We start from the raw sequence: 8,941 nt of genomic DNA, 5'->3' as shown, positions 1-8,941 counted from the left end.
AATTTTTTTAAAAAAATCAGCAATGCGATAATTATTTATTGCATCTTTCAGTAATTATCTATGATTTGATTTCTGCTTATGATTTTGAATTGAATTATATATATTGGAAGCAGAGTTATTAGTTTACTCATGCCTGTTAGCTTTGCGTCAAAAATCGCGATGTGAATTATTGAGCTAGTCAATAATTATTATTCCAAAATTATAACTGACTTAGCAAAGTCATTTTATTTATTATTACAATAGAAATATTATTTCTATTATTATTTTTTTAATATTATTATTATTATTATTATTATTATTACTTAAGTCGTGAATTTATTCCGACTTGTCAAGAGAATTAGATCTACGAATTTATTTGAGATTTATTTTATAGTCTATCGATATTAGCAAGTGAGCAATCAGGTATCGAGCTGATACATAAAAACGTGTTACATATTACATACTTAGAATTTCTAAGACACAAGGATTTCATTTCATTTATCACACCATAAATTTTACAACCTATCTTTTACAATTATCACACAAGTTCCTAGCCCACAATTCTAAAACACCATCTGCTAACACAAAGAAAGACAAAAAAAGAAAAAAAAAAAAGGGATAGGAGGCGTGTGTGTGTGAAGCTGCTACAGCTACAGCCGCATCCCCCCTCCAATCCCCTTCTCCCTACACCCTACCTCCTCCTTAGCACACTCATTCCCCCAATCCCCTTCACTCTACCTCCTTAGCACACTCATTCCCCCAATCCCCTTCACTCTGCCTCTGTATCTATTCTCTAGCACACTCAAATTTGCACCCAACATTCCTCCGTTTAGCCTCAAACTTCATCCAGCAAATCACTTTCATTCTCTTGCATTCCACAAATAGAATCCACCGAAGAGTAAGGAGAAGCTGTATTCATTGTTCTGCCAAAACTCAAGGGGTAAGCTTTGCTTTAACTATCCAGTCCACATTCATACCAATAACATGACAAGGGCTATAATGATAAGAGAACCTTTTTATATATGATAGACAATAGCTAAAGCACAAGTTCCATAGCAGAGTATAGACCAACTCAAGAAAAATCACATTGTTTTAGCTAAAACAAAGGCATCTCACACTCTATAAGGCAGAACACCAATCACTTTTCTTGTATCTATAAGAACCCGAACAAGCATAGTATGATTCTTAAGCAAAGCAAGGATGAGACTGCATCTTGTTTATATTTTATGTTAGGAATCGATAGATGAAGCAGAGTCAGATTTGGCTTAGCTTTTAGAAGGGGTAGGCCTACTGCCTTGCTGCCCCATCGGACTCCGAAAACAGCAGTTTCAACGGTGTCGAGCGGTGAAGGGCGGACGACTCCCAACCCCAGCTATGGCCCCTCGTCGATTCTGGAGTAGCGGCAGCGGCTCGGTGCGCGGCAGCGGTGGAGTTTCAGGCGGAGCGACACCGGCTTGAGGTGACAATGTCGCCGGAGATTTCTGGGGCGGCGGCGGCAATTTCTAATTTGGGAGAGGAGAGTGGCGGGTCTGTTTCGGAGAGAAGAATAGAGAGGTTGAGGGAAACGAGGTGGTGGCTGGAGACGACTTCTGGCGAAGTAGCAGCCGCGGCAGCCGGAGATTCGAGAAGAGGGGCGTATTGGCATGAATCGAGAGACAAAGACAGAGAGAGATAGCTGCAGTGCGTGAGTAGAGACTAGAGAGAGTGAGAGAGAGGGACAAGTTTGAGGGGGGGATTTGGGCCTCCTCATTTATTTTACTTGGGCCATTTTAATTTTAATTTTCCCTTGGGCTGCCTAATTGTTTCATTGGGCCCAGAATTATTTATTTAGCAGTTGGACCATCTGCATTGGGCTCAAACTTAATTATTTTACTTGGGCCTTCACCCAGCCAGATTATTTTGCAAATTGGGCCTTATTAATTATTTATTTTGGCTGATTGCATTTATTTTTATTTTCGACGACTTTCATTTATTTAATTATTAGGCTATCTTATGTTGAGCCTTTTAATTACTTGAACTTATAATATTATTCCACTAGCTTGTTGAGTTTGACTAATTCAATCCAGTTATTTCTAGTTATGACTAATTCTTACGAGATTATCAAGTGAGTAAGCCGACTTAGCTATTTTCATTTAATCGATTGAATAGAGCAAGATCTTTTAATTCCTATGTGGGTTAGAACACCCTAAGATGAACAGATTAGTCTTATTTATTTATCCGACCTCACGAGACGAACTTCAGTTAGTTTATTTTATTTAGTTAATCCGATAGCCAGGATTAATAATAGAAATTCTTCGATTATTAATTCAAGCATAAGAGAGTCATGCATAGTTAATTACACAATTGAGGATTTTTATCGAGCACAAATCTTAAACTATATTCTTACAATTAAGGTCGAGCACGAGAGTAAAAACTAGACAAGAGCTACTGCACCACAACAAGAGTTGCCATCAGGTGGGTTTATTTTTATATATATCAAATGATTTAAATGTTATATTTGAGCAAGTTCTTTCGTTGCAAAATCTTTGAATTGAAAATTATTTCAACTATTGTCTTGTCATAAATGTTTCAATTTTAGTATGATATCTATCTGCAATTATGTAATCGAATTCGGGTCTTGAGCAGTTGATAGCTATCCTGCCAGGGCTAGTGTACACCAATGACCGTGAGTCCTCGAGCGGGTTGGCCGGTCAAGTGTACCACCTCTCCGGTACACAGCTTCAGATATGATAGATTACAAGAGAACTTAGTCTGCACAGACGAACCTTAAGAATCACAAATGATTTCAGTAGGCTTGGGTTCCTTTAACGAAAAAAAAAAATCCCTTGTTGTACTGTTTATGATGGCATGACAATTTACAGTTTTATTTAGTATGATTTTTTTTTATATACTTAGGCATACGTGCCCACTGAGTACGTTTGTACTCAGCCCTGCATATATTTCTAAATGTGCAGGTTGAGCAGTAGCCGGTAGTGATGAAGTGACGAGCGGAATTTCTTTTGTCATAGATATGTATATATATATAGAGGCGCGCTCCAGTGAGACCCCCTATTTTTCGTGTAACATGAGGATAATGAATAAAACATATAATACTAATGAACAAGACGTATATCTAACGAACAAGATGTATATACTGATGAAAAACAAAATTTATAAAATTGGTAATGAATAAGACATATATACTGATGAATAGGGCCGTATATACTGATGAACAATGCCGTATATATTGATGAATACCAAAATTTAAAATATTCTACTCCCTCCAGGATTCAAACCCTGCGAAAAAAAATCACCCTCTAGATACAATATCAGCCATAGGATTGATAAAATAAACGCACCAGATCGTGCTCTAGATCTCACTAAAATTAGGGGGTCTCATTGGAGCGGCCCCATATATATATATATATATATATATATATATATATATATATATATATTGGAGAACTCTTGGAATACATGTCTTCATACATGTAATCAGAACCTTTATTCCGCTGCGTACTCACAAGTCTTATGTTTTTGGCTAAGTCGGAGTTATCCGAACTTACTAGATTATTTGAGTCATCGTGACTAAACATCCGTTATATTATAAAGGTTCATTTTGTTGACAATGATTAAATACGTTTCTTCCTTATTTATTTACCCCATTTCTATCCCCGCTTCTAATCCCCCTCCCTTAGTCACGGTTTCCCGGCTTAATTATCCTTAATTAGGTCCGGTCGTGACAGAGTGGTATCAGAGTGAGGTTATTTGCTCAGAACCCTGGAGTTAACCAATTTTTCCTAGTATGATTACCCGTATTAAAGAGTCAGCCGACAAAAGCTAAGCACTTCATCATGTTAGGTCCAGAGGGTCTCGAATAGGTGTATGGGGGGGGGGGGAATACACCTATGGGCTATTTTTCTTTCCTCAAATTAGAGGGATCTCAAGATAGAGATCTAAACGAAACTTTACATGCAAACTATGACGCCTGTTAACTGAAAAGAGTTTAGACCAAACAGGGTTGACGACTGATACTGAAAACTCTTCAGTAAGGAGTTATCAGTTAAGTTACTAGAACTTAACTGATGCACGTAAGGGCTTCAGTCGAGTTTGTTAAAACAGAGATGATAACACTCTTCCTGACTATCAGAGGATAGGTCAGTCAGACTGATATCATACGCAGCGGAAATAAACTTAGTTTCGTAATAGCCTCGATTGAGCACGTTGTTAGTCTTAGGTTTCTCTTTGCAGTTATTCAGTATTCAGTTTATCTATTGAAACAACACAAGTAAGAATGTAAAACTGAAAGCTGTAAATAACACAGAGACTTTTACGTGGTTTGGAAAACACTTCCTACATCCACGGTCGGTTAATCAGACCAACAATCCACTCTGCAAGTGCTTAACTGGTGCACTGCAAACCGAACCGTGTGCTTGCCGGGTGCACACAACCGTACCACTGAAGAAACCACTTCTTCAGTATCCACACTTCACTCGTGTCGGATTTCTCACACTTAGCACAACCCGCGCTAAGATTTCTCAGAGTCAGAGTGTTGGATTTGTATATTGAAAGCAAGAACATTTTATGCTTGTATACAATGATTCATGTGTTCACTGTTTTAATCTCCTATCTGTTTGTCTTCATGATTGCATATGTATGTTCTCTAGCTCTAATATAAGTAGATTATATGGTGTGTTGTAGATCACAGAAGACCATATAATTGGATTAACCTTAAGAGATATAATATAATCACAACCAAGATGACTTTAGGATGAGTCATCGTTTTAGGCTGCGGTATAGATGGAAGTAGTTTGTCTTGACTACTTATCTATACTGGTACGTCATAACGTATTGATAGGACCACAGTGAGATGTATTCTTCTATCTGACTTAAGTAAAGAATCAAGATCTCGGAGACTTAATAAAATCTTAATACTAATAAGATTTTGAATATATATGTTAATTCGTGTATCACTTTGATTTACTATGAGTGAGAGTTATATAGTAACTTGAGTACTCTGTATCTTGGGTGATAGCGGTTAATATATGATATTTGATTATCTGTATTAGTACTCGTATCCGATAAAGGATAATGACATCCCCTTAAGGAGCTCAATGATGTTTATTGCGTTAAACCCTGCAGGTTGATTAAGTTCAGGTGCAATAATAAGTTTTGAGTGGTACTGCTTAAGGATTACAAAGAGATTAATTAATTAAAGCTGTCAGAGGTCTAATTATGTCACAGCCCGCTACCCTTAATGACGGTTTAGCCGGGATTATGACTTGGGATGAGAATTAATAAGTGGGAACGGAAATGGACAATTACTTAACATTAAAGTATATGGAAATGTCACTCATAGATAAAATGCTAGGACCATATATGATTATTTGGATACTTATAAAACATACACATAAAGGAAAACTGATTAAGGTGGGTTACCCAATAACACGTGTCACAACTTCATAACATAGAACTATCCTAATCAAAGTGTTTGCAGCGGAAAACGTGTGAGATATACATATGAAGATGTATACTCAAGGTTACATTTCTTGAAATGTCAAAGGAACACCCGCTCAACACCATTCCATTCCATCAGCTGCTCAACCTGCACATTTAGAAATACATGCAGGGCTGAGTATAAAAATACTCAGTGGACAAATGCCGAAAATACATTCATGCATACATATATAAATTGAACTGCCAAACAGTAACACACAAGGGTTTTCTCGAAAGACCTGTGCTTACTAATAACATTTCTTTCATTTTCATAAAGTCGATCGGCCGATCATTTTCCTTCATATGATCCATATCTGTTCTTTTCTGTCACGCGCCGGGAAGGAGGCCTCCTTACCACGGACGCCAAGACCGGTCGCAAGCGACTCGCGGTCTCCATGAGTGTACACGTTAACCCTAGCTAGCGACCTTTGTCTAGCATAGGATCTCAATTGGATTTCCTTTAAAGTTGGCGAACCAACACAGATAGGATTCATATAAAAACATAAATATTTTTGGCAGTCAATCATTTCATAAACATTTCATTTCATTTCATAAACATTTCATTTTCATTTCATAAGAGTCATTTATCATTTGGGCATAATAATAAACTGAAATTAACAGTTAAAATCATCTCATGCATATATTCGTATAAGAGGCCTACGACACGCAGGGGATCTCTATATACGTATAGTAAAAGTAATGCCCACCTCAAACGTTCTTAAGCTAGCGTGGAGTCGCTTCTTCTTCGGCTTCACTTCCTGTCGTCCGGACCTTTATTGATGAAGAGTCGGTAAGTTCGTGAAGAAAATTGTCACAAGACAAAGTCTAATTCTACGTGCTTAGGGTACCTTTTAGTGTTTTAGGGTTCTAGCATCCATAAGTCGTTTCGATTAAAACAATCAAAAACCAATATAACATCGACTAACCACATAATATCACGTAACCACATAACAAACAAAATAAAAGAATTCAACATCCTTAAACTTAATATCATTTAGAAATTTACATGTTCACATAAAAGATAATAATCATGCACCATCTTATAACATTCTATACATTTCATTTCCATGTAAATAAATACGAAATTCCATTATTCATTTATAACTGACTTAAATAAGCATTTTAAACTCCATTAAAATGGAATTAATATAAAACATTTTAATCCTTTTGAAATCCATACTCATAAAGCCTTATCTCATGCTCTTATCTCATATTCTATCTTCTTACTCCACTCTATATAAATTCTCCACTCATCTCAAATCCTTAAGTTCAAGGATAGGTTTCAAGAAAATCATGGTTCTAAGTCTTGATTTATCTCTCATATAAGACTCTTCTAATCTCATTCAAACACATAGGCAACACAATCACATAAGGCACATAAGAATCACAATCAAACATCATTAAAACATGCTCTGTTTTTACACTGATTCAACTCAAAATTTAATCTGTTCTGACTCCGACATCTCCTGGACTCGAGACTCATACCGAAAGAAAGATCTTCGAGTCTAGTTTCATATAAAAAAAGTAGAGTCGAAAACTCCAAGTGGTTTGAGAGATATGACGTTTTTACCACGATCTACCATATTCGGACGTTTTGAGCAATCGAAAACTTGGATTTTTGAAAAATAGTAAACGTTGTCAAACTGGTCTCAAATTTGGTGGATATCTAGCTAACACAATAAGGTTAATACCATAAAAAGTTGGAAAGATATATCACACAGGAAGCGACTGAAAAGAATGACTCTTTACCCTGTTCTCTGAAATTCTCGGTAGTAATGTGCAGTTTAGGTTTTGTATTTTATAAAAATAGTAAACGAAGTCCAAATGACTTGAAATTTTACCGGTATGCTCAAGACTCATGTAGGGACTTTATATAAAATTTTCAAAGCTATTTGACATCGACAAACCGTCGATTACAGTAGGTCAGTAGGCCTACGAAATCACCAAAAATCTCATCTCAAACTCTTTAAATGCTCAACTCAACATTCCTTCAAAGAAAACTCATCAAAGCTCATTTAAAACACATATAACACTCAAAACATTCAAGCACATTATAATACTCATCATACTCAAATTAACTCTCTTCTTTTACATTTTAACTCAAATCTCAAGGGAAACGTTTCAACAAACGCATCATTTCAATTCTCTTCTCACTTTCATGCTCAAAATTACTCAAATACTCAAACATGATCTCATCCATCATATAACTCATTTTACACATATAGATTCCCTTTTATCATGTAAACTAAACTCTAATGAAACTTCATGTATCAACATAAAACTCTTAATGAAACATGAAAAACTCTCACATAATGGTCATAAGGCAATTAGACCTCATTTCACATCATATGAGAACTCAAAAACTCATATAAACTAAACTAAGTCAAAATTTTACTTAGCCAACAAAAGACTTAATCAAACATAAATAGACACTAATTTCATGCTCAAAAACATATATCCTAAACCAAATCACTTAAATAACACATAGGCAAAAAGTCCTAATTTTTATTAAACTAAACTCTTTGAAATTTTATAAACACACATGAAACCTTAATCTAATCATGGATCTATCAATTTTAACCATTTAAACTCACATATAAACCATCAATTTACAAATTAGAGCATAGATACACATATCCCTAATTTTATTAAACTAACTCATATCAAAATCATCAATTTACATCATATACTCAATTTACTCCATCAATCATCATCATATACATCTCATGAACTCATCTTCATCATCAATTTATCATTTTAATCATCAACTCACAATTTCTCAAATTTGGGTAAACTAAACTCCATCGAACTTTCACATCTCAAGGCACATACTTCACAACACACATCAATCATCATATAAATCTCATTTTTCACCCCAAATCAAGAAAAGAAAAAGGGAAATTTTTGAAGGGTATGAGACCCAATTTTTCGAAAATTTTAAAAAAAAAAGGAGGGGGTGATTTTCTTGCTTCAATCTTTCAAGAATACTCACATACAACATCATTCAAGCAAGATTTATGGAATACATGGTCACGTACCCAAATTTCTTACCAAGATTCACACTTTCTCACTCTAGCTTTGAAGCCCTTCTTCAATGATTCTCTTGAATTCAAGTAGCTAGGATGTGTTTATGTGTGAATTAAGAGTGGATTGAGGTGTTTGGTGAAATTTTTGGAAGCTCCGAAGGTCTCTTCAATGGAGGAAAATGGAGGAAAGTGAGAGATGTGGGAGAGAGAGAGGGGTAGCCGAAAATGGTGAGTGAGGAGTGAGAGTGCATGGATTTTGCAAGATATGTAAATGATCTTGTGATCTTGTAAGGATTTGAAGATCTTAAGGAAATATTGGCATTTAATGCCTTGATCTCTCTCTCTCTAATCTCTACACTCTCTCTCTAATCTCTACACTCTCAATAATCTCTACACTTGGCAAATTGTGGTATTTAGTCACATGCTTGAGAAATTAAAAATAATAGTGTGAGAAGGGTGAT

The 8,941-nt window shown here is 35.7% G+C and overlaps 2 long non-coding RNA genes across 2 annotated transcripts; one reads left to right on the top strand and one right to left on the bottom strand.

Annotated features, from left to right (window-relative positions):
* The first annotated feature begins 400 nt into the window (after positions 1–400).
* On the top strand, positions 401–1,885 carry LOC131011476 (uncharacterized). Its single transcript, XR_009096942.1, has 2 exons — positions 401–919; positions 1,213–1,885. It is a non-coding gene; the product is annotated as an uncharacterized LOC131011476 (long non-coding RNA).
* A 3,375-nt stretch (positions 1,886–5,260) lies between these two features.
* Positions 5,261–8,689, bottom strand: LOC131011475 (uncharacterized). Its single transcript, XR_009096941.1, has 3 exons — positions 8,493–8,689; positions 6,162–6,225; positions 5,261–5,563 (listed from the first exon to the last, which is right to left on the bottom strand). It is a non-coding gene; the product is annotated as an uncharacterized LOC131011475 (long non-coding RNA).
* Positions 8,690–8,941: the final 252 nt, after the last annotated feature.

This window comes from Salvia miltiorrhiza, chromosome 2 (assembly GCF_028751815.1).
Source record: "Salvia miltiorrhiza cultivar Shanhuang (shh) chromosome 2, IMPLAD_Smil_shh, whole genome shotgun sequence".
Classification (NCBI taxonomy): Eukaryota; Viridiplantae; Streptophyta; class Magnoliopsida; order Lamiales; family Lamiaceae; genus Salvia; species Salvia miltiorrhiza.
The sequence above is the reverse complement of the archived record's forward strand: the minus strand, read 5'-3'. Positions and strand labels throughout refer to the sequence as shown.